This window comes from Mauremys mutica, chromosome 1 (genome assembly GCF_020497125.1).
Source record: "Mauremys mutica isolate MM-2020 ecotype Southern chromosome 1, ASM2049712v1, whole genome shotgun sequence".
Lineage (NCBI taxonomy): Eukaryota > Metazoa > Chordata > Testudines > Geoemydidae > Mauremys > Mauremys mutica.
The window spans coordinates 344,088,034-344,113,970 of record NC_059072.1 but is presented as its reverse complement, the minus strand read 5'-3'; the positions used below and the strand labels follow the sequence as shown (position 1 = coordinate 344,113,970).

At 42.1% G+C, this 25,937-nt stretch overlaps 1 protein-coding gene and 1 long non-coding RNA gene across 13 annotated transcripts in view; one reads left to right on the top strand and one right to left on the bottom strand.

Annotated features, from left to right (window-relative positions):
- The window catches only part of DLG2 (discs large MAGUK scaffold protein 2), a 1,465,131-nt gene that overhangs the window by 393,880 nt on the left and 1,045,314 nt on the right, over positions 1 to 25,937 (bottom strand). The window lies entirely within an intron of this gene.
- LOC123372510 lies at positions 13,440 to 19,527 on the top strand. 2 transcript variants are annotated; one of them, XR_006580326.1, is made up of 3 exons: positions 13,440 to 15,626; positions 16,361 to 16,522; positions 18,609 to 19,527. It is a non-coding gene; the product is annotated as an uncharacterized LOC123372510 (long non-coding RNA). The 2 variants fall into 2 exon arrangements; XR_006580325.1 differs by lacking the exon at positions 13,440 to 15,626 and having other exon boundaries at positions 15,652 to 16,522.

The following is a 25,937-nucleotide window of genomic DNA, read 5'->3' as shown; positions in this document are numbered from 1 at the left end:
CTGCTGCAACTCCAGACCTCACCTCATCTCCGATCCTAGCCTGACTCTGGCCTCCTGACTCCAGCCTGATACTACCTCTAATCTTGAGTCTCCGACTCCAGCCTGGCTGTGACCCTGACTCTTGTTTCCTGATTCCAGCAGTACTACCTGTGATCTCTGGTCTTGGACCCCAGCCTGATTTGACCCTAGCTCTAGCAATTCCTCCAACCCCTGCTTGCCAACTACCGTCCCTTACGTGTGACCCCATAGTCCAGCTGTGACCACTAGGTCAGACTGCCTATGTCCTGGCCTGTTACAGGTATACATTTTTATGACAATGCAATAAAATTTTCTAAAATATTATTCCAGAATGAGGATGGCAGGCAGAGCAATCAAGTTGATAGGACAGCAAACTGGGAGTTAGGAGACCTGGGTTCTATTCTCAATCCTGCCACTGAGATCTTCTGTATGACCTTGGGAACCTCTGTTTTCTCTCTTCACCCCTTGGTGATCCTAAACTGTAAGCTTATCAAAGCAAGGTCCGTCTCCATGTGTCTGTACCTTGCCTAGCACAGAGGGGCCTTTAGGCACTACCATAACACAAATGAAATGACTGTCTTCTCTGTTTTGAGTTGTTTGCTTTTTTTGGTCAGAAGCCTGAGAGAAAGCTGATAAAAAAAAACTGTTGTCCATCTATACTGTAGATGTGATGTGTGTACTGTAGAACAAAGGTCATTTTCCTATTCTTAAGGTAGCTGTGTAAGAAGTATTAGAATTCACAGTTACTTATTTATGATTTAGACATAATTTGTAAATTGAAAAAAAATATGCCCCAAAAACTTTTCTTCCATCTTTATTGCACAAAGTGAAATTAGTGAACATGACCCTGATCCTGTGACTGCATCCACAAGGAGGCCCACAGACTTTATTATGTCCCAACATAGGAGCAGGACTGTGTACGTGCCATTTTCAGTAGACACTTATCACCTACCTTCGCAGCAGATCAAATCCACTGAGCGTGCGATATTATATAGTATGTCCTTTGTTTTCCTCCATTGTGGGCTGTAATATTTTGGTCTAATTTTAGTTGGTGGGTTTAGTGTGAGGATGCTGGATGGTGTTGGTGGCCTGCAGTGACCTATATGATGTAGGGGTCCCTCCTCGCCTTAACTCTATTACTCTATGATTGAGAGACTAATCCTGTGCAGGTTCTTACTAAATCACTCATCCCCCAAATCCACAGGAGCCGAGGAAGCGCAGCATACTGCCGGATCAGTAAGCTGTCACCAGTACGTTTATAAGGTGTTGCGGGAATGTATGCATCTCCCATTCATTTTCAAAGGCAGAGTTGCATAACCTATGAAACCAGTGTAAAGCTGCCGATAAGACTGCACAGTCCAATGGACAGCACAGTACTATGTATACTAAGGCTGCCTTTGGGACACACAAAGCCAAGAGCCAGCCTTGAGGATGAATGACTATGGAAGAGCAGAAAGAGAGACAAGAAGTAACAACCATCCAAAAGAAAATACAGACAAGTAAGGAAAGAAAAGAAAGAAAATAGCACAAAATGACTAGACTACCCAGTATAGGTCACCTGTGATATAATGGTCCAAATTAGATAATCTAATGACCTCTGCTGGCTTAAAATATATTAATCTAGATATGGAAGAAGAGACAAAGGGGATGATAAAATGAAGGAAGAAAATACTGGCAACAACTTTTAGGCTAGTGAAGTGAATTTAATGTATTTCTGTTGCTTTATTTTATTATTTCCCCAGCAGACATTTTATATCTCAAAGTTTTGGGGACATAAGAATGGCCATACTGCATCAGATCAAAGGTCCATCTAGCCCAGTATCCTGTCTTCTGACAGCGGCTAATGCTAGGTGCCTCAGAGGGAATGAACAGAACAGGTAATCATCAAGTGATTGGGATGTTTAAGATAGTTTGACTACCGTAAAAATTCACATAAGTTGTTAATAAAGACAGTTGTTTTAAATTACTGGAATATACTGAACAAGATTTTTAAAATAGATTGTTTTCAACTGCTTTTATAACCTTTCAAAAAGACTTTAATTTCATTTTTAGTTTAAAACATTGTATTTAAATGTAGATTCTCCCACATCCCCCTCAACCTCAGAGGTGGGGAGACTTTCTGAGGGTCAGGATGAGAAAGAAAACCATTGGTCACTTCAAAGATTGCCTCCCCCTTGTTTCTCTCATCCTTGTGGGCATTTATTCTCTCGCAACTTGACAGGTGCCTAGCACAATTACTCATTCAATAGGAGGTCCAGTTCCCTGATAAACTGCAGCTGGACTCCGAGTAGGAGAAGACATGTCCTAGAGAAGGTGGAGAATGGAACTGGGACTCCTAATGTCTGGCAAGGAAATAACCCCCTCTGCCCAACCCATACGAGGGGAGGACAGTGGGGCCCCTGTAATGTGCTAGAACCAGGTTAATGGTGCAGAAGGTGGCAAGCTAAAAGCAGCCCCCGTCCCCTGGATGATAGAGAGTTGTGGAGCTGAAGGCAGTGCCCACCTCCATGTGGTATGGGTTATGGAAGGAAGGATGATCTGTGCCCGACAAGTTATTGCCAGATAATTCCCAGAAGTGCAGCTTAATAGAGTTGCAGCCTAGCTAAATCAAATTTCTAGTGTCCTGTCTTTCTTCTGGCAATGATTTATTTCAAGAAAGCCAAGGTAGCGACAATATTTGTATGAAAGCCAAGCAATTCAAAGTCAATGTTTATGCCATCACTTTTTTGATGGGGAGGAAAGGGACAGTAGGGGTTGCTCAGTGGCTTGGGGTTTAAAACCAATTGTGAACCAGACATTAAAGTTGGAACCAAACTGAGTTAGCAGTAATGATCTGTAAAAGCAATTGTCAGAGAAAACAACAGCTGCAAGTCTGGGGAAAGATATCCGGACAGAAGTGACAGGACAAAATGATATACAGAGATTGTGCAGCATGAGCAAGTGACAGGCTGTAAATTTGACATCACTCACATCTTTTTTTTTTTTTTTGGTGGTCTAAATTGATAACCATGTAAATCAATTTCTGTCTAAAGGAAAACCTTCATGACAACCTTATAAGAGCTTAGCAGGCAATATCCTGGCAAATGTAAGTTTAATTGATAATATCACAAAAAACTGTTTACAGAACTGAGATCAGACAGCTAACCCTTTAACCTTGAACATTTCCAATTTGTAAATAATTCGAGTGTGCAGAGTAAATGCTGTCATTAAAAGTGACTAATAATTTTAATACAACTTCTAGTTTTAGTTAAGCCAGCATTTACATTTATTTTGTATTATGTGTTGCATGAATGCAATGTTTGGATACGTGTTTTAAGTCTGTCAGTGTGTTAGCAAAAATGCACAGTGTTTATACTTTGGATTCCTTATAACCCTTGGGAACACTGGGAGCATTCGTATCGGTTGCTTAATGTTGCTTTATTAATTATAGACATTTTTAATGTAATAAATAGCTTGTCCCTATATAATACAGAAAATAAGGGTGGTGATAGGGGATATAGGTCATCTACTTCCTCATTGGGGGAGTATTGCACGCTGCTGTACCTCATCACAATGAACAGTGACGGGGGTGGGGGTTGGCATGTGGAAATAAAGCCTAGCAAGAGTTTCAGAGTCATAGATGGAAACCTCTCTGGGTTGAAGCAATCAGGAGCAGCTATCTTAGTTAGGCTCAGAAATGCCACATCCATCAATGGGTGAGGAACTTGATGGGGCCAGCAGTGAAAGGGGGACAGTCCCAGTAGCAAGGGAGGGAGACAGAAGCAAGGGTAATTGGTAGCTCCTCCCACTGGGAGTCTCTGACACCATTGGTCAGCGGGGGGAGAGGGGTGCTGATTGGCCAGCATTCCCCAGCTGCCAGGATTTTAGCCCAGCACAGGGCTATGTGGAGTCTCTTTCGGCTCCATTCCAGAAGCCCACCCTCCCACCCAAACTGGGAACTTGGCCTGACAGATGCCACGGATCTAGCCAATCATCTTATTAGGGGGTCAAGAAGGAATTATTTTCTCCCGTGGGCCAATTGGCAGAGGACCAGGGAGTTTTTTGCCTTCCTCGCAGCACCTTCAAGCCACAGTGGGTTGAGTGCTTAGTACCTAACTAAGGTACTAGGGTGGAATTGTTTATTTGGTGCAACTTGTGGCCTGTTTCCAGTGCAGTTAACAGAATAAAATTAATAGTCCCAGAGGCAAAAGACCTGGGGTTTTGGTGTTGGGCCTTGGGCTCATGTGATGGGGTGAGACCTTGTGGCTTTCACGGTCTGAGGTCAGATCTTGTGGCCCTTGCAAGCTGAAGTCCCCATCCTGCTGCACCCTCTGTCCCCTTCATGTGGTGTGGTGTGGAGTAGAATGGGGTGGAAAAGGGGATGGGGATGGGGAAGAGGAGGGTGCTAGGACTCAGAGAGAGCTGAGTCCTGGGGGGGTAGGATGAGGAGTTATGGGTTATATTGTAAGGAGCCCTCTAGCCCCCACACTGGAACCAATTAAATGACTGGTACAGGAGGGTATGGGTGATGGCTGGGTAGCGCCCTCTCCATACGAAAGTTTAATAAAAGTTGAGGCCTGCCACTTAATTCCAGGCATCTGTCTTCATATTTCCACTGTGTCCACATAAACTAGAGCTGAGCGAACAACTGATTTTCCAGTTTGGTTGCAGCCATTTTGTGAATAGCTTAAAACAGTGGTTTTAAACCTTTTTTTCCTTTGTGGACCCCTAAAAAATTTTGAGTGGAGGTGTAGACCCCTTTGGAAATCTTAGACATAGTCTGTGGACTCCCATGGGTCTACAGACCACAGGTTGAAAACCACTAGCTTAAACTATTCATGTCAAATTTGTGAATAGTTTTGGGTCATTTGAAGCTTCATTTTTCAGCAAATAAATCACTTGCTGATAAGAAGCCTGGACAGTGAGTTCTGGAAACATAAGTGTTGCCCTGTTAATTTACCATTAAGGCCCCGAATCACAGGTACAGCATAGGGAACCTGTTAGTGTAGGGCAAAGACTGTCTTGGTAAGCAGTGCATTTTCTTGTTCCATCTCTTCCTCCGAGCTCATGTTTTTCTGACGTAAAGGGCACAGGCTGCCTCCCCGAAGAGTAAGACTAAGGAGAGTGGAGTGGAGAGAGGCAGAACCTAATATTACCAAATTGAGAGTGTTTCATTGGCTGTTATACTGTTTGATCTGCATAGGAGGAGGAGTTATGCCTCCATTTTGAACCTGTGAAACTGAACCTGACAGTGAAATAAACTAACAATCAAAATGTAACAAACATTCCAAGGTCAGGGTCCAATCCAGCTCGGGTTGTAGAGCCTAGTTTCCCACAGGCATTCTCCCTCATCTGTCTCAAAAGCAGCCACCCTCATAACCCTCCCCAGGAGCAGCTGCAGAAGGGAAAAAGGAAACTGAGATGGAGTTAATCCCCTTTGGACCAGCGATGAGGTAATGCTCCTGTACCCAGTTCCCAAAGCATTGCTAAGAATATACTCAAGAGCTGTCCTCTGCAAAATCACTCTAAGCTTACAGAATTTAATCATTCTATATTCACTTGCTCTTTCTGAAAGGCATAGTTATATCAGTCATACATCAATTAAGTTGTCAATGCTAGTGTGATGTATTCTTCTAAGATGGGCTTCTAGTTCATCAAATTCCACTTAACTTAGGAAAGGAACACAGGTAAATTAACACAAGATAATTTGATTGATACCATTTGACTGATTAGATTTGACAGATAGCACAGTTATGGAAGCAACATAAATAACAAGAGCCACAGAGACATGGCTAATTCTAAACAGGGTGCTGCAGAAAAAGGATTCCTCAGTTACTATTCCCCTTGACCCTTCAGTTCCAGCACCAATGACCACCTCACTCCATGTTGTTGTGAAGAGAGAAATGCCATGCAGAAGACTCTGCTCATGGTAAAAGGCACATTCATGGTGGTGGGGTGGGGCTTGTTAGGCTTGCAATTACTATATTTCTTCTGTCTACATTATTGACATATACGATTCTTTAACAGTTACCTCAACTATTTCGGCCTGGGTAGTTTGCTTATGAAAAAATGAATTGAATTACAAAATTAATTCAATTTAAAAAATAAATTTAAAGCCAGTGTGGGTGCTAGAGTCTTACAAAGAGCAGTTTAGAGACAGATTCTGCTCTCTGGATATTTTCATTTTTCATCCACTGGAATCCATACACTAATCCTTGAGAAACTACTAACCTCAGCCAAAGTAAATGTCACTGTGTCTTGGTCCTCTTGCTGGAGAAGTAAGTTTAAACTGCCGTTTGTTTGAGTGAGTTCTTATGAATCTCTTCCCATCCTGGCTTATGTGACATTTTGTTCCAATAAAAGTTCCATAAATATAATTTAGCTAAATTTTGTATCCACTCAGAGGAAAGATCAAACAACTGTTAAATTCAGTTAAGACATTTTACAGTTCACAACATGTTTCACCAGAGTTCAAAAGAACTATCTGCATCTAGTACTATCAGCTAGTACCCCAGCCTTCCCTCGACCATTTGAAAGGGCTCTGACAATTAGACAATATGGCGAGAGCCTGGGAAAGTATAACTGAAAAAACATCTAATTGATCCCATCACTATGTTTCTTTCTCAGGGTATTCTGTGAACTCAAAAGCATTAAGCATTTTCCTTAGTATCTGACATTTATATCACATATGTAATATTCTTCAGTTATTTCTCAATTTTAGGCAGAGTACGGCAGATGTACAATGCTTGTAGGTGAAAAGGATGCCCTTTGAAATTACCATTATATAGAATAAGATGATAGTTGAACAGTATAATAGTTGGAGACATTAGTCTTCTAATGCCTTCAACTATTATACAGTTCTACATTTCCTTTGCTCTTGGCTATGGAATCTATTGAGATCAAGAGAGAGATTACCCCTGTGTGTCTACGCCTTTCCCTGCTGCTGAACCAACACAGATGCTTGCCAGAATTTAGACCCAGAAGCTTTGTGCTGGCCAGTATACACAGCAACACTACTTGGAACTATTGGATGTGGCAGACGCAGTGCACAAAGCACTTTGTAAAGGATTAACAGGGAGTGCTCCATCGGCCTGCGTCGAGCCTGAGTTGTCAGAGCTCCTTAATCACACATTTTTGTAGGTAAATTGAACACACTTCCCATAGAAATAATGAAGACTCTCATTAGAACCATGGAACCCCACAATTCCTTTTTTGTAGAGCCATTTTTCAGAAGAGAGCCAGATTTTAGCTATAGCTCCTATCAGGTGAGCAGTATAATATTTTCCACCTCATACCTGCCTTTCATTTGTTGATCCAAAACATTCAACAATATAATCATTAATTAATGATGTAGAGTTCTGCAGGGCTCCATCTTATCACTCCTCTTATTTAATGAGTACATGAGGCTGTTGTCAGGGCTGTTTAGGAGACACGGGTTGAAATGTATTCAGTAGGTTGAGGATACACAGCTTTATATTTTGACCTCGCTAGAGCTGTCAGTTGCATTACTTTGGGTCTGGAAGAGGGCTAACTGGCTGAGCAGCTAAGACTGAGATGATATCTGTGGTTGACTAAGAAGCCAGAAGAGATGGCAGGATAATGATTGAGGGGGTTTGCAATCTGGGAGCAGCCTGGTTGGATTCCCAGCTGCTATTAGAAAATCTAATAGTAGCTACAGTGAAGTCGGCCCTTCTCCATTTCAGATGCAGACCATGAATTGTTACCCATGCCTTCATCACCTCAAAATCAGACTCCTGCAATGCCCAGGGTTGCCAATTTTGGTTGAATGTATTCCTGGAGATTTCATCACATGAAATAATCTTTAATTAAAGATTAATCTTTCATTTCTGGAGACTCTAGGCCAATCCTGGAGGGCTGGCAACCCTAGCAATGCCCTCTGCCTGAGGCCACATTTTATTTGTGCATCTCATCTGGATGCGATAAATCGATCCCAGAATCGATCCACCTCAGCAGGAGGAGTAAGCGGAGTCGACGGGGAAGCCGCGACAGTCGACTCGCCGCCGTGAGGATGGCCAGGTAAGTCAAACTAAAATACTTCGACAAGCGTAGCTGAAGTTGTATATCTTAGTTCGAACCGCCCCACTAGTGTAGCCCAGGCCTTAAGTGGTGTTTCTTCCTTTGAGAGCTGTAGAATGTCCTATGTGGATCAGAGGGAGACAGATGACACACACTAACCAATACATACTTCGACACAAGCAGCTCAGCCTAAGTATCTGAGGCCCATGACAGTTCAAATCCTGGATGAGCCCTCTCATATGTGACACGTTTTCTGGATATTTCTGGGCAGCGTTTCTAGCTGAGTTTCTCTGCTCTGCTCTCTGCATGTGTGTCCAAACATCTCAAACAAGCCCATCCCTCCTCCTCATTGCTTCTCCCCCTGCCTCTGGATGTAAAAATCAAATGCTGCAGTAGAATGCATGTGGGTTGCAACTGCCAGAAAGGAATTTGCTCCTAGCAGAGATTTATTTGCCTTTTGGCCTAGAATAAATGTTTGTGTTTGATTTAAATGCCCCACTGGGATTTGGGAGGAAGCACTATGACACAAATATTGACATATCTTCAAATATAGTAGCAAGAACCTCAATAGTAAACAATAAGAATACAGATACAGCAGATAATGTGTAGTGTTTGCATTATCACAATAAAGGCTAATTTTTTTGTGATCCTGATAAAGGGCCTGAAAATATATTGTCACATTATTCTGTCTAAAAAGTAAATGTTCAACACCCATACATAAAACTTCTTATCTGCTCTTTTGTCTTCTTAAGACTTTTAAAGAATATTTCCTACTATGGATTTTTACATGCACATACTTATAAAAAATATCATAGAAGGCTAGATTCCCTTTGGATACAGTTTAAGTGACGGGATGCAGAGAATTTTAAGATATGTATGAAATTTCTCATTACATGTAGTGCATTCTCTATAATTTACATTTGTTTAAATAGATTTGAAGATAAAATACAATTTTGTATTCTCTTTTGACCTACTCAGTCATTTTAAATAATATTTTAAAACTCTTGTGGATATAAACAGGAAAGCAGTGTTCCTAATTATTTGCAATTAGCTGATTTTTAAAAAGAAGCTAATTAATGACAACTTGCATCTCACTGAAAACCATACATCAAAACATACTGTTATATTTCTGCTAGCACAAATACTACGAAGAGAGAAAATCATTTAATGTCTGGCTTGTATTGTTACTCTGTGAGTCATGACAAATATTTGAGTCAATGTAGCATGATCATATCATACTGATCCTACACATTTCACATGAAAAAGCTAAATTATTGAAAAAGAACATACCTACAAGATCAACCACCTAAGAATAAATTAATAGTCAGTCAGGACCTGATTCCTTGAAAGTTGTGGCTTAAAGTTTCATGTAGCTTTTTCCTTTTAAATTTGTGTGCCTGCCCTGCATATGCTTATATTGTAATTGGGCATGCAAACTGGCTCCCTGCATGTACATTTTAATGTACACATGGGAATACGGATGAACGTTAGGTCTCAACCTTCTGAAAGTCAAGTTACGGAGACATTATTTCGGCACTTCCACCCCTCAGATTCAGCTCTCCCAAATTTGGGTTTATGAATTTAAATGTTGCAGGAGACCAAGTTATCCCTGTTTGTTAACCCAACAATTAACTACTCTTATAACATTTGCCTTTGTTACTCTTATTTTAATTACAATATTGGATCAAGAATGGTTAGAGCACAAAATTGAAGGCTAAAAATTCTTACATTTTACTCCCTCTATGGCCTTAGCCAAGTATCCCAACTTTTTCACTCAAAGAGAAAATTATTCAGTGATTTTAATGACTAAAATGACTAAAACCAAGTACTAATGTACTTGTTACTTGTTACTGGCCAGTGACTGCTTAGAACTACGTAAACTATTTGTTGGAATTTATAGAGCCGTTTTAATAACTAATACATAAGGAAAGAGTGAGTTACTTGTATTTAATAATAATTACTTAAAAATCAATACGTTTTCTTGAGAATTTAAAGCAACAGAAGTATTTATACATATAGCAAAGAGAATATATTTAGGCCCAGATTTCTTCCCTGCAGAAGTGATTCCAGTCTTGAAAAAACATCCCTTGGGAGATAGACAGGAGAAGTGCCACATTCACTGAATCAAGCTATCCTGGCGGGTGGAATGCCACCCTTCCCACAGATATAACAAGGCTTCAGATGGACTCAGGTTATTTGGCAATGCTTCTTTTTGATTTCCTGAGGATCTATGGGGTGTGGAGTTGAACCTGCAAGTGGAGTTGAACCTTCAATAGTTCCTCCAAATCTAAAAGCTGAGGGTTTTTTCCTTCGATAGTTCCTCCACACCACTCCCTGCTATCAATGGACCCTAAATAATCTAATAACTGGAAGGAGGGATAGCTCAGTGGTTTGAGCATTGGCCTGCTAAACCCAGGGTTGTGAGTTCAATCCTTGAGGGGGCCACTTAGGGATTTTGGGGAAAAAATCAGTACTTGGTCCTGTCTAGTGAAGGCAGGGGGCTGGACTTGATGACCTTTCAGGGTCCCTTCCAGTTCTAGGAGATAGGTATATCTCCTATTATTAATATTGTTTTTACTAAGTAATTAAATTACTTAAGCCCAAATACTACAAAAGCTCCATTCATGAGACTAGATCACTTTCCATCCACATGGAGCCCCAGCGAAGTCAGGTATAGGGGCCCTCCCATGCTGAACCTCTTCAAGATTGGAGCTTTGGTGACCTGGTAAAAGTAACTAGTCATACAATTAGTAAGTAAAACCAACAAAAACTGTTGAGTTACTTGGTATTTAATTGCTACAGTTTACCTTAAATTATTAAATATTATTCCAATTACTTACAGAATGGGCACATTATTTGCCATTCCTAAGAAATTAAATTAGCAGGGCTGCATCTTGCAAACATGCACATCAGTGGTTGCAGGATCAAGCATAGTTTTAATATGATACATTTTTTCTATATGAAACCACTCACAAAACATGCTAAACACTCCCACAGAATCTGGCAAATCTGTTTGTACAGATTGAAATCCATCCACGGAGCACACAAACCTGACTCACAGGAAGACAATATCTATTTGTGATTTATTTTTTTAAAAATGATTTGCTGTATATCACATTAGCAGAGATTAGCAAGATGATTTATATTTCTAACTTGTTTACTGTGAGGTCACTGCTTCTTAAGTTGTGATGGCTGTTCTATTAAAATATTTAATGATCTGTTACCAATTAAATGGAGGCAGAAAGAGCAATCTGTCGCTCTGCGATCTGCTTAACCACCACAAATGATTCTGTCAGGGAGAAAAAGTCATCGGTTACTTTTGTTCCTCATCTATCTGATGAAAGCATTTTAGCATTGATTCCCTTACTCCAGCTGCAAAGTAGAATCTATCTGAATGGAAATATTTTCTTGAAAAACTGCCTGATTGATGACATTTAAACTTGAACATACAAGCTGAAATCAGACGTTATCTTGTAAATGGTCTTATCTATTCACAACCAAGTCATGAATAACTTGCCATTTATTTTGTTACTTTTGCCTTATAAGAGAGTGAGACATGGATTAAACAACTGTTTTTGTGTTGGAAGACTCTGAAATCTTCACTGTTACAAGTTACATATCACCTGTTTGGCGATGTTCTGAACAAGGAATGGAGATAAAAACATGATTGTATTGACTGAGCTACAGCATTAACATTAGACTCTGAAAACACTGGTTCAGGAACAACATGCTATTGGTTTGGTTCTTTCCTCTGCGTTTCCATGCAGCTGTACTTCAGCCACTCAGTATACTGATGACAAGCAGGCTCATCTGCAATGCTCTACGAGATAAAGTGAAACAAAAATACTCCACAACAACAAACAATATAAAAGCTACCATTGCTGCTCACTAAGCTAATGGTGGTTCTCTCTTTTTCTGTTAACACCACTCTGAGTGTTTTGTCAGGGAGAAGTATGATAGTTATCCAGCGTATTTAAAGAAAGAGGAATCTGGAGGGGCCCATATGTGAAATCTGCAGTCAAAAATATCAAACCTTCCAAGGCATGTCCTGAAGCGCACAAGCTTATCTGAGAACCAATGCCTTATCCATGCTGAGAACAGGACAGTGCTAACTACAATAATATTTAAACATGGTTGTCTCAGGAATAGTTATATAGCAGGTTTTCTTTGATCAATGTGATTTCCCTGGACATCATCATCAGGGCTTTTCAGACATCTGTGTTAAGACCCTGCTATTAATCTCCCTAGGTAGTTTATAGCAGGGTTTCTCAACCCCTGGGTCAGGACCCAAAATTGGGTTGTCAGAATGTTTCAAAGGGTCATGGCAGCTCCTGTGGCTCCTCCCACAGGGCTGGCTGGGCTCACCTCCCTGCTCCAGGCACTGCAACCTCCGGGGTCCCAGCGCCACTCAGGTTTGGCCCAGACATCATAATGATGGGAGTCTGGATAGGCCAAATTTGAGTTAGTGGCACGGCAACTGCATGGACTAGGTCACAACCCATCTCACACAAATTTGATCCAGTCAGAGGGGTGGGGCCAAACCTGAGCAGTGCTGCAACCCCAGAGCCGAGAGCCAAGCCCTGCCAGCCCCACAGCACAGGAGCTGTAGGAGCTGCCACTGTGGGTGAATGCTGGGCAGGACCCAACCTCCATGGGGGGCAGGACCTGACCAAAACCACCCCAGGGCCTCCACCTCCAGACTATTTACTGCAGTGGTCCCCAACCTTTTCGTCTGGCAGGCGCCAGACAAAGGACCAGACAAAGGTGGAGCACCCACCAAAATGCTGCCGAATTTCTGCAGCATTTCGGCGGCGATGCCTCTCGATGATGTCACTTGTCGGTGGCAAGTGGTGTCATTGAGAAGCGTCGCGCCGAAATGCCGCAGAAATTCGGCGGCATTTCGGTGGATGCTCCACCGCCGGCCAGGATGCGGGCGCATTTAGATGCCCCTGTGGGCGCCATGGCACCCGTGGGCACCGCGTTGGGAACCCCTGATTTACTGGGTTGGGACAGGCCATAAACATTTACAAATGAATCCTGAGTCTGAAAAGATTGAGAACCATTGGTCTATAATATGGTCCTAACATATAAATCTGATGAAAAGTCCCTGTTAATAACTGTTTGGGGAACCATACTAGAACTCAATGAGCATGTACAGTGCCTCAGTATTTGGAAGCCAATGTAACTATACCTCATAGTATTGTTGAAGAAAGGAAAGACTATGTAAGGCAGAGGGTGAATGCTGGTGCAACCCGATTATCTGAAATCTCTAAGACTACCTCAAACCTTGAAACTATTAGGCATTTATTTAATCAAGGACTCTGACTCAGTGGACTCAGTAAATCAAGACTTCGAAGCCTGCAAGCCCATGATCTTATTTATAGGAAAACAGCTTCCTGAGAGCAAGACCCAAGTGCTGGGTAAAAAGTTCAGATTCAGCATTAAAGGTGCTGCGTCTGAGTGAAGGCATGCTGTCTAAAATGCAGTAGCTGAGGCCTAGAGTTAAAGTAGGAAGTCCAGTAGAGTCAAATAGTCTTTGCAAAGACAGCCAGCTGTTTGTCCAAACTACTTGTCCAGGAGGGATATGATCCTGTTTTTGATAATAGAGAAGTCCAGAAAACAGGTAGGTCGTACTGGATGTGAATTAACACCAAACTGTGCCGTGGCAATACTTAGTTCACATATTCATTAACATTTACAGATGTAGCGAGGATTCTATTCTAATAGTGGCTCCTATGTCTCTTAGACAGAAATAAAGCAAACAGAAGGCAACCAAAATACAAAATTACTGTCAAGGGCAAGCAAAGGAAATTATGTATACTTAATCTCTTGTAGTCACAGCAGTTATTTCCACAATGTTATGGCTTGGCTATTTTTCTTTTTTCCATTCAATGTTTGTCTTTCATGCTTTTCGGGCAAGGGCAATTTGTATCATTATCTACGTAATCCTCCTCACAAAAGCATCCCTCATTTCAACATTCTGTGGGTGGTGACAGTGCATAAACAAATTATGGCTATTTCCATGACATTACTGTGTGGGTAGCACTTGCTACTGTAGAATTTTTAGAATCTTTCCAAGCACAGAAGAAACGATTTGTAAGATGCTAGCTCAGACATTTGGTGATTTTTAGCAGGCATGACTATTACTCCTAGTACCTATAAACTATGGATGAATTTCATGTCTACCATATTGCTTACTGTTGATAATTAATTGTCAATAATCAATAACCAATTAATTGATAAAATTAACTGTGATTATATGTTTAGTGAGAGGGTGTAGTGGGGTTTACAAACCCCACACTGAGCCTAGGCAGAAGGGAGAGGATAGTCTTCCCTGCTTACACGCAATCAGACTGACCACACCCCCTCAGAACTGCCACTTTTGGAGACATGCACCCACAGGTGAGGCCAATAAAGAAAACAAGCCCAGCTATAAAGGAGGGAAAGGGAAAGGGAGATAGAAACATCTGGGATAACAGAGGGGCAATGGCCTTATGTCAGGATGTGTCTAAGAAACTGTCAAGGAAATAAAAGATGACTGCAAGTCCTGGAAGTTAAGGGCTGATGGACTCAATCTAGGTTAAGAGTTTATGGACTGGTCTAACTGTAAGTGAATGGAAAGGGACCAGTTAGGAGAAAGCTGGAACCCCTAGAGAGACTGCACCAAGAGCAACTGATAGAGAGGTTTTCTTTAGTGTGGATTTGTTTAATAACAACAAACTGTGACTAAGTCAGCTTTGTTTGGGTTTAACTTAGCCAAGACAGCACATACACAGAGAGGCATACAGTTATTACATTACTAAGACATTTCCTACAGCTCACAATATGCTAGAGGTCACTGCTTGGTAAAATTCCACTCTTTAAAATTAGCTACATTTATCCTTCATCCTTCTTCACTCCATCCATATCCCCTTGCATTTTTGGGGGTGGGAGTAATGGAGTGTCCACTCCACACAAGACAGAGCAGGCCAAGTGATCTTAATTAATCTGATTGGCTGCACCTGAGGGAGATCGGGGTTTGAAGAATTGATACATAACGGAGCCCAGCTGAGAAGGAACAGCAGGGGCTGGTATAAAGCCAGGAAATTGGCAGAAGAAAGGAGCTGAAGGGGAAGCAGGCTGTAGTCACTCTCTGGGATTAGGGAGGTGTGTTTGAGGCTACGGAGTTCAGTAGTCTGCAGTTACTCCCTGGGAGGAGGTAATTTGAGCTGGTACACCCAGAATGGGGGAGCCAGAAGTTGTAGAAAGGAGTTCAAGGAAAGAGCACCAGGGTCTGAGGGAAAGCACACCAGATAAGGGGTCCCTAGACTGGAGTAGTGGGTGGGCCTGGGTTCCACTACCAATTGCTGGGAAAGCAGCACTGGAGCCGGCCTTGGACTGCAAGGCTGACTGGAATGGTAAGTGGGCTGCTGATGCAGTGGGACTTTGATACCCCGGGAGGGGAAGACTGTACCATGATCTAGCCAGAGGTCTGAGTCATGACGAAGGAATACCCGAAGTCCAAGAGCGAGAGAGACACACAGGGCAAAGAAATCAGCATTGGACCTGAATGGAGCTAATCCCCAGAGCAATCAGGAGGCGGCACACCAACAGTGAGTAGACCCCATGACAGTGGGAAACTATGTTTTTCCATTTGTTCTGTTAAACTCATAACACATTTTTGTGGACTGCAAAACAACAACAAATAATTTGCAGCAACAACAAACTGATCTCATACTTGCAACTACCATTTGCCAAAGAAAAGCTTTCAGAAATATCATAAGGAAATTGGCTCTTTTGCTTAGGCAAAGGATGTGTACATCGTTCATGAATTCCTAAGAATCCCTTGCCATTGTCCGATTTTATCATCCCCTTGCACTCTTGAGGTCCTGCACTGCAACCGTCGCCTCCACCCAAGGTGAGGGATTAGAGAAAATTAATTGTACAATCCATAAAAACTGCTCCTTAACGGGCCACACAGATCATTGTTGAAAACATAAAAGCCTACGCTGATGTGTACAATAATGGTGTTGGTCCTGCTTTGAGCAGGGGATTGGATTGGATGATCTCCTGAGGTCTCTTCCAACTCTAATATTATATAATTCTAATACACCGGGTTTCATGTTTTTGAAGCACTATATAAATACCCGTTAATATCAATGTGACACAACAAACTCCCTCTGCCCACCCAGAAGCTCTGTCTCTGTACTGGTCCCAAAGTTGCTATTCATCTCAGGAGTGACAGGCTAAAAGTAGGAGATCAAATCTCCCATTTTGCCTTTTTAACATAGTTTTCAACTCATGCTAAAATGTTCTGTACCAAGAAAGAATTTATATTCTATTGTAGGTTGTCTGAAAAGTAACAATCTTTGATGTAGAGAAAGAGGAGCCTCCTTGCCACCAGCAGAAGAGAGAATTTCTGGCATGAAAAGATCTTAAGGGAGCCTCTCTGCAGAGGAGGGCAAGTAAATGGAAAAGAGACCCTCCCACAGATGTCGTGGTTTACCAGGTGGGAGAGTACTCTATACCATTGGAATTATTGCCCTGAAATGACAGCTGAGAAAGGAATTCCCTTAAAAAAATCTAAAACACATCTGTTAAATAAAGAGAGACTGCAAACTCTGGGAATAATTAACGTAGAAGTTAAAAAAAAGATGATGATAAAGGAAAAGCAGCTTTCCAAAGTTGTTGGGCAAACTAGTTCTAAACCAATGAGAAATGGGCCCAAACTAAAAAAACAGATGCAAATCCCCCACTTCGTAGCTCGGACCCATCTATACAAAATTCAAAGTAGGAGTTGTAATCTCATTTTCATTTAAACTTGCTGCAATTACAAACAAAGCTTCACAATAGTGAAGATGCAGCAGGAGTGTACTAGCTATTGGAGGAACCTGGGTACAGCAAGAGGAACGTTCAGAATGCAAATAGTTCCCCGTATCATTTGGTAGCTGAATTCTAACTGAATCAACTATTTCTCTCATACATTCCCAAAACCCATTTACTCGTCTTTCTCCTTGTTTCAGACAGCAGAAGAATTATGTTCACAATCTAATTTTTTTTAAAATAGGCCTCTAAATAGTATTTCAATCACCACCCCACTTGTATTTTTTTAAAATGAGATCTAAATCATTGCCTAATCAGTATTTAAGATTCTGTAATGTTCTGAAAATCTGATTTTCACACTTTCGCAGAAGGTTGAGGGATCCTGATTGACTGCCAATGTTACTGTTCCTTCTCTAAGAGTATTCCATTATTACACGCATATTTAAAATAATTAGATATAGCTCCAAAATGAAATAATTTTTATTAAATATAATCCATTCTTTTTGGAGGTACATTTCATGGTATAGCAGTATTTCACTGAAATCACGTGGTCTCTCCAACACATATCTCAGGAAAGATGTTGGATTCCTAACACGTTATTGATAATCTACAAAAATCTATTGTGTTTGCAAATAACTAGCTAAAGGGTCAGGTCCCTGTACTGTAATATCACTTGTTTTATTTTCGCCTTTGTTTTATATTCACACCACCAATGTCTCTCAATAGAGCAGCGTCAACTTGTGAACCATGTAGTCACAGAGCTGCAATGTTCAGCTAACGTTCCTTCAAGCTTTTAGCACGGTGGTTAGAGAATTCACCTGGAACGCGAGATACCTGAATTCAATTCCTCCATTTGCCTGATGTTGAAAAGGGCTTTGAGTTTGGGTCCCCCATGTTGCGGAAGGGTGCTCTAGTCACTGGGCTATGGGATATGCTGGTATGGGGCTTTCTCAATCTCTCCTGTTGAAGCTGTTCCACTTTGTAAATCGTCATTGGAGCAAGGACTAGAATCTCCCACACCCTAGCTGATTGTCCTAACCACCAGGCTAAAGAGTCAGTCTCATTTACTTTCCATTGACTATTAACTGTCATTCATCATAACAAAAACAGCATTCTACTTACAATATATCTGGTACATGTCCCAGAACAGATGGACTTTACTAGGAAGGGAAGTTTAAAAAAGGAAGAAAGGTTGGTGATGATAAATGAAGAAACTGTCTCCTTCACCCCCCTCAAACTCTTGAGTTTTCATCCCTAACGTGTGTGGAACAATCTTTTGTTTGTTGTTTTGTTTTGTGAGTCTTTTTTTCATGATACAGACAAGGTATCACAGATGCAGCAAAGGTATTAAGTATGACCCCACAGTTTGGAAATTGGTCTTTCCCGCATCTCCCATTCACATGCCTAAAGCCATGACTATGCTACAAACTTTGTTCAAGGCAAGTTAGGCTGGCATAAAATCATTGCAGTTAGTATATTCCTTGTGCACATGCATAGTTGGCTCCTTCCAGCAGCATTGTGTTTAGTCACTAGGCATGCTTGTGTCGATGCACAGTGTGGTGCACCCAAGGGTAGGTTATGCCAGTTTGCAACTTTCCATCATCCAGTGTGCTGTCTTTTGGGAAAACTTGGTGATTCATGGTAGGAAAGAAATGAGTCACACAGGGGTGAATGGGAGCAAAAGGTCAAATTCCCATCATGCAACTTTATGCATCACATACTGCTATCCATTTCCTACAATTTTTGCACCTTTTTTTTTTTTTAAATCCCAGAAACCCACATGGCACTTCTCACTGTCCGCCATCTCTGTCGTAAACATGGAGCCCACACTACTGCATGGAGCTCTGCTCTACTGTCACGAGGGCTGCAAACACAGGATGAAAAATCCTCCAGTATTTTCAGAGCTGCAGGAAGAACCACAACAAGAGGGGACATGGTGGTTTTTGTGGAGAACAGATTGCTGTGTAACACAGCAAAAAACGATTCCAGGTTTTCATCTGTTTTTATTAAAACTATTTGTTTTAAAAGCTGTTTTGCTTCCAATTTGATCTGCAAATTCTTCTTTCCCTATCCTGCTGCCTTCTGCTCTGTTGCAGGAACAATTCATTAAGATGAAGAGCATTCTGCTGGGTCCGCATCTTCAGTAAGTATTTCTGCAGCAGTTTAGTAATGATCTTAATGTTCATGGTTGTATTTTTACAGCCATCTCAACTGGCTATTAAAAGGCAGCACTGCACTTTGAAAATTGCTACTGCACCACTTCAGAAATACTTACAATGATGAGGATGCAGAGCGTGCTGTAATTTCAGTAGAGACCTCATGCTTCACGAATGACTTATAAAAAAGGATGGTTATAATTTATTATTAGAGTAGATGCCACTTTAAATTATTATTCCAGGAAGTTAATAACTGGGGGAGAATTATTAAGAATTAGGTGACTTTTTAAAAATATTACCAAAAATCAGACTTTGCTGCACAGTTTTCTCATCATTAGTATATAAGTATTGTAATGACCAGTATAGACAGCACCGCCATCAACAGGGGGTGTTATATCTTTATCTTAGTGATAACTTGTTGTCTTGCATGTTATGTTGGGAGGAGGGTGAATTACTAAGAAATTAAGTCCTGCCTTTGGTGCTGGAGTTGTTACTTGCAATTGTCCCAATAAATAATTTGAATTCTATGTCAGTATTACAATATGATATCTACTGCCTTATTCTACTGTAAAATGAAAACAACAGGAGAACAGTTGTTAGGTTTGCCTCTTCTATTTCGAAAATCATCCTTATGTCAAAGGAATATTCTGAAACCAACAGGACATCCACAGTCTAAAAAAAGAGTGAAAACACATTTAGGCCAAACAGCTTTGTTGAAAGCAGGAACAACTTCACTGAAGTCAACTGATTAACCATTGCTTACAGGCATGGTTGAATTTGGCCAAATATAATGACATTTAGATGTAATTACCACACTCTTTTGCATAATGCTATACAATCACCATGTTCTGATGGCAAGGACACACTGAAGAAGAGACAGCCTTAAGTCTCTTCCCACCCCCGAGAAAAATGCTAGGGTGTTGGAATGTAGCAAATATTGCAGCTATTTCATATTATCATATCAAAACCATTACCCTTTGCAAAAGTATTGTACAGGATTCTGTGTTTGACAAAGATGAAGAATGCAGAGCATGACACTTATTCTTGGGATGCATGTTGTTTACTGAAGAACCAAAGCAGCATATCTATCATTTAGGACAGTAACTGCAATGGGCAGGTTTGCCTTCCACTCAGCCAAGCAACACTGTTCCTATGGGATGGTGAAGTAATAGTCTAGAAAACCTTCACACTCTCAAAAAAGCATATTTTCTTCAAACCACTTGACTGCTATTGTAATAAGCTGTGTAGTAGGCCTGCTTCACTTCTCCCCTGCAGACAGAAAATAGTCAGCCACAGGCTAGAGTATCAGAGCAAAGGTGTCCTGTGTAATCAAAAAGCTATTTTCCTTTGAAATCACAAGAAACAAGTGTTAGTTTTCTTTACAGAATGGAAAGAGGAGCCTCCCTGCTCTTTGAAAATTGGGAAGTATTTCACTTCTGACAGTCTGGGCAGATCAGTTGTAAGACGACGGTGCACAAAGGAGATAAGTGGGCTAATGGATTTTTTGTTTCATGAGACACTGCATAATGAAGAGAATGGTGATACAGACTTATTCCTAATCAAACTAGAGGATATGATTTTAAGTCTGATGAAAACAAAGGAACTTATATCACCCACCTCTTTTTATTTCCACTATTCACTAGGAGCAATAATGTATTAAAATAACAAAACGACAACTAGTTCTATTAAAGAGACTCTCAATTTAGGGATATCAATTCAGTGCCGCTGGCAGAAACTAACCTACACAGATAGGCATGGTTTCTTGCAAGATAGAAAAGTCTAATGTGAGCCGTCATGCCTATCAGTGAAGTATAGTTCTAGGTGATGGTGCTGAATCAATATGCTAAAACTGGGACAGTCTGTAATGTGACTACCTGGAGCATTTGTTCTTGCTTGTATTAAATTGGGATCCACTAAAATAATGAAATTCCATAGCCAACTGTTGTGGCTGTATGCATTATGTAGCATTTTTTTTCAGTTCCAATTGTGCTAGGTTTTATAAGACAAAGAAATAAGGGAAGGTGGCCGCCCTACGCCCTGGCCTGGTGTTAATCGCAATCTCTCCTCTAAGTAGTTGATGACTCATGCTATTGTTCTCTGACTAGCAGTTAGGGAAGGTTTGCCAGCCTCTCAATTGTTGCACAGCTCTTGCTTTAAAGTTGCTCCACCATGCTCTCTGTATTATGTCTGGAGACTTCAGGAAAGGAGCAGGGAATAGAAAGCAGGAGTTAATTCACAGGAGGAGATGGGAAGCTGATGAGATGTTTCTAATCCCATCTTGGGGCATGAATTGGACCTTGAATTTATTCTTATACTGAAATGTAAGGCTGATGCCCATAGGCTACACAACAATTTACAAATGTGGCCAAGAATGAGTTCTGGGAAGAAGCAGAGCTGGCCAGAGTCGCCGGGTATCCAGTGTTTGACCATAAGAGGTCTGGTCAGCGGCGCACCAGGGCTAAGGGAAGCTCTTTGCCTGTCATGGCTCTGTGCGGCTCCCGGAAGCAGCAGCATGTCCCCCTTCTGGCTCCTATGCAGAGGGGCAGACAGGGGGCTCCATATTCTCCCCTGCCCCAAGCACAGGCCCTGCAGCTCCCATTTGCCAATAACTGTGGCAAATGGGAGTTGCGGGGCCAGCGCCACCTTGATCCTGCACCTCTGACCCTCACACCCCAACCCTCTGCCCCAGCCCTGATCCCCCTCCTGCCCTCCAAACCCCTCAGTCCCAGCCCGGAGCACCCTCCTGCACCCCAAGCCTCTCATGCCCAGCTCCACCCCAGAGCCTGCACCCCCAGCTGGTGCCCTCACCCCCTACGAACCCCCTGAGCCAGCCTGGTGAAAATGAGTGAGTGAGGGTGGGGAGAGCAAGCGATGGGTGGGGGGAGGTGTGAGCAGAGGTGTGGCCTTGGATAAGGGATGGGACCTCAGAGGAGGAGCAGGGCAAGGGGGTGAGGCAAGGGTGTTCGGTTTTGTGCGAGTAGAAAGTTGGCAACCCTATGGCCAAAGCTGGTTAAGTCAGAATGGCTGGCAGCTCCTTAGCTGACTGTCGCAATCCGATACGAAGTTATGGCTTTGAATGGCCAATTGTCGGTCCACGGCCATCTTGTCCTGTTAAAAGGACAGGACTGCCTCCATTTTGGACTAGGTTCTTGTATATAGGAGAGGGCAGAGACTCAATCCTGCCCAGCAACACTGGCTGTGTATGTTCTCCTGTGTTTTTTTTTTCTCTCTCCTGCTGGGCCATCTAAAGGTCAGGCCAGTTCTGTGTGTGAAGGCCTGATTCTGCCCAGCAACCTGTTTTTTGGGCCGGTCGTCTGGAGGTCAGGTTAATTCTGCCCAGCGACTCACTTTCCCGCTCTTTTTGGACCCAGTCATCTAAGGGTCAAGCTTGTTTACTTGTCAACTCCAGTGTGCCGTGTGCAAATCCTGCTAACGTGGGGTGGCAACAGCTCAAAGCCTGGAGGGAGGAGGGACCAGGGAGCCAATCAGATACTGACACGAGGGAGTGAGATCTCTTAATAAAACTAGGTTTCCCCCCAAAATTGGTGTGGAGCATCCGCGTGTTAGCTGAAGGACCTGATCACCCTTTCGGCCAGGGTCTCCTCCCGGTAAAGCGCGCTCGTGTCGTATCGTTTGGATTCGTTGTCGTTTGGACCCGATCCCTGTCAGCTCGTCATGCTTCTGGTGTCTGTTCTGCTGGTCAGCTGCGCCTGGAGTGTGGTATTTGCTTTTTGATGTCTGACAGTTAGCTTATCTAGCCTCTTATTTTTCCCCTCCCTAACTCAGTACCAAGTATCTACTCAGGATATCAGGATTGTATTAATGAGCTCAGAATTGCACAATTGCTTAGCTAGCTTGTATAATTGTTCTAGTTGTTAGTAAATTGTTAATTGCAAACTGTTTTATGTGTGTGTGAATCACTGCTCTGTCTTTGTCCGGAGTGAATGAATCTGGGAGCTGTCTCCACCTGGAGATTAGCAGACCAAGGGGTTCCCGTCCCCGCGGTCTAAGTCAGTGGAATCTGCCCAGCTGCAGCCGCACCACACTCTGGGTTACCTTTAGTGTGAAAGCAAGGGTGGCTGAGGCAGTGGCCCGTGGGTCTCTGTTCTGTGTTGCACCGGGTACCGCCCTGACGAACCCGATTCCTATCTTGTAAGATTGGTGTGTCTGCCTATTTGGTGTGGTGTGGTGAGCAGTATAAAGTGTATTATTACTGTGTTTTGGGGTGTGTTTGTAATTTTGATACCATCCCAGCCAAAGTTGCCTACTTCCCCGGCCCAAGTTGTAATTATCCCCCAAATAAACGCAGCCACTTGGCTTTTCACTGTTATTCTGGTCCTGCCTGTTTTTCCTCACTCAATACCAAGCTTAACGGACCGCAATTTATTTCGGACACTGACTACTAAGCACAATACTACAATGAAATGATTCTTCTTGTAATTTCTCCCCAAAGATCAACTATTTTAGTTTCTTTTACTATGGTAAAAATACACAGCTACAGGTACTGTACATATACTGCAGTAGAAGGACTAGAAAATGTTTATCAGCTTTAAGTGGTATAACCAATTAACCATGTATATCAGTGGTGGGCAACCTACAGCCTGCAGGCCGCACATAGCCCATCAAGGTAATCCACTGGCGAGCTGTGAGACAGTTTGTTTACATTGATCGTCCGCAGGCATGGCCACCCACAGGTCCCAGTGGCCGTGGTTCATCGTTCCCGGCCAATGGGAGCTGCAGGAAGCGGCAGCCAGCATGTCCCTACGACCCACGCTGCTTCCTGCAGTTCCCATTGGCCGGGAACAGAGAACCATGGCCACTGGGAGCTACAGGCGGCCGTACCTGAGGACAGTCAATGTAAACAAACTGTCTTGCGGCCCGCCAGCAGATTACCCTGACGGGCTGTGTGCAGCCCATGGGCCACAAGTCATCCACTACTGATATATACAGATGACAAATATTACAGCAGCTATTAATGTTGTTCTTATAACTACACATTTTAGAGGTCTCTGATCCATGTTTGGGCCAATATTCTCAAAAGCAGTCACTACTTTTGAGTAATTCTAATTTTCATTGCCCAACTTGAGATACATTAGACCTGATTTTCATAAATGCTGAGCACCAGTAGCTGTAACTGAAAATAATGACCACTTTTAAAAATATGGCTATTGATATTAAGGAAGCTGAGAAGTATATTTTCGAGGAGAAACAGTTCTAAACTGTGCTCTGTGAACATAGCACATAGATCCACAGTGCCTTTCCTGATATTCCCCAGACTGCCACATTATGAACCACTTAAAATAAAAACATTCATATTTCTGGTGTCCCAGTTCAGTGCCTTACTCATAAGACTCAAATCACAATCCTCCTTATGTATGATCAGGAATTTAGGGTTTCGTTCAAAACTGAAAAGACTCTATTGGTCCAAATGATTTCAACAAAACAATATAAATCTTGTTTTCAGCCTGAAATTCAAAGCAAATTTTAGAGGGTGCAAATCATCACAAACCAGAACTAAGTATCTGTTTGTATAACGCCCTCCAAACTAATAGTGCTAAGGGGATGCCAAGCTGCATTCAATGCCCAATATTACTGAACCTACAACTGCAAGAAAAATGACTTTGAACAGGAAATAACTATGAGGGAATGGTGTTGACATTTTCATGGTGACCACTGTTATCTGCTGCCATCTGAGTACAGAGAGAGTACCCCTTAAATCTGGCTTGGTCAGGGGTCCCCAACACGGTGCCTGCGGGTGCAATCTAAATGCGCCCGCGTCCTGGCCAGCAGTGGAGCATCCACCGAAATGCCACCGAATTTCTGCGGCATTTCGGCGGCGACGCCTCTCGATGACACTGCTTGCCGCCAACAAGTGACGTCATCAAGAGGCGTCGCCGCTGAAATGCCGCAGAAATTTGGCAGCATTTCGGCGGATGCTCCACCGCCACCATAGTCCTTCGTCTGGCAGGTGCCAGACGAAAAGGTTGGGGGCCACTGGGCTTGGCAGTTAAAAATGATAGGATTTCTTTTTTAACTTACTACTGTATTTACAAAAACAAAAAGGCCCAATCCTGCAGGTCTTACGGAAACAACATTTTAAATGAAACCAGTGAGAGCCGTGTCTTAGTCAAGGCTGCAAAATAGGCTCACTCCCCAGTGATACTACACTTTCTTCACACCACAGAAGGGACTCTCAACAATTTTCAACAGTATTCTGGGAACTCTGAGCACAAGCAATCTGCAAACTACAAAACAAATCTCAGAAAAGGATAGCAACACTGAATGTAATTCCATACAGCCCTTCATTTATGCAGAAATATATTTAGGAGAGACGGTACTACAACAGAAAGATCCTAAACCATCGAAGAATTATTTTTTTACAGTGGAAATCTATCCCAAGTACATCATCCAGGGAATGAGCACTAAAAAAAGCAAATAGCCCCAAGGGAACAGGAAGGGAGATTAGAAGAGCCCTACATTATGTTAAATTCTCTATGGTCTTCTACTCATTTTGAGTGGAAGACCACTTAAAATGGGTCATACTAGTTTAACAGATCATCCAGAAATAATTCTGGAAAGAAAAAAAAATATTGAAGGCACATTTCTGTGAAAGTCTACAAGGAAAAAAAAAGGGTACTATTGTCTAGTTAGAGAGTGGATCCATACCACATATACCATACACAAGTAAAACAAATCAACGAGTATAGTGTGACTTCAAAAGAAAGTTTGTAAAATCTCATTGTTTAGAGAGATCATTGACCGTCTGCAGGCATGGCCACCCGCAGCTCCCACTTTGCTTTCTTATTGTTCCCTGTTGTCTTTTCTCCTCCTTTGATTACTTATTACTACAGCTAAGCAAAACATTGATTTTTCAGTTCAGTGACCAAAAAAATTCAGTGTTGGTTCAAAACAAATGGAATATTTTTTTGTTTGTTTGTTTGTTTT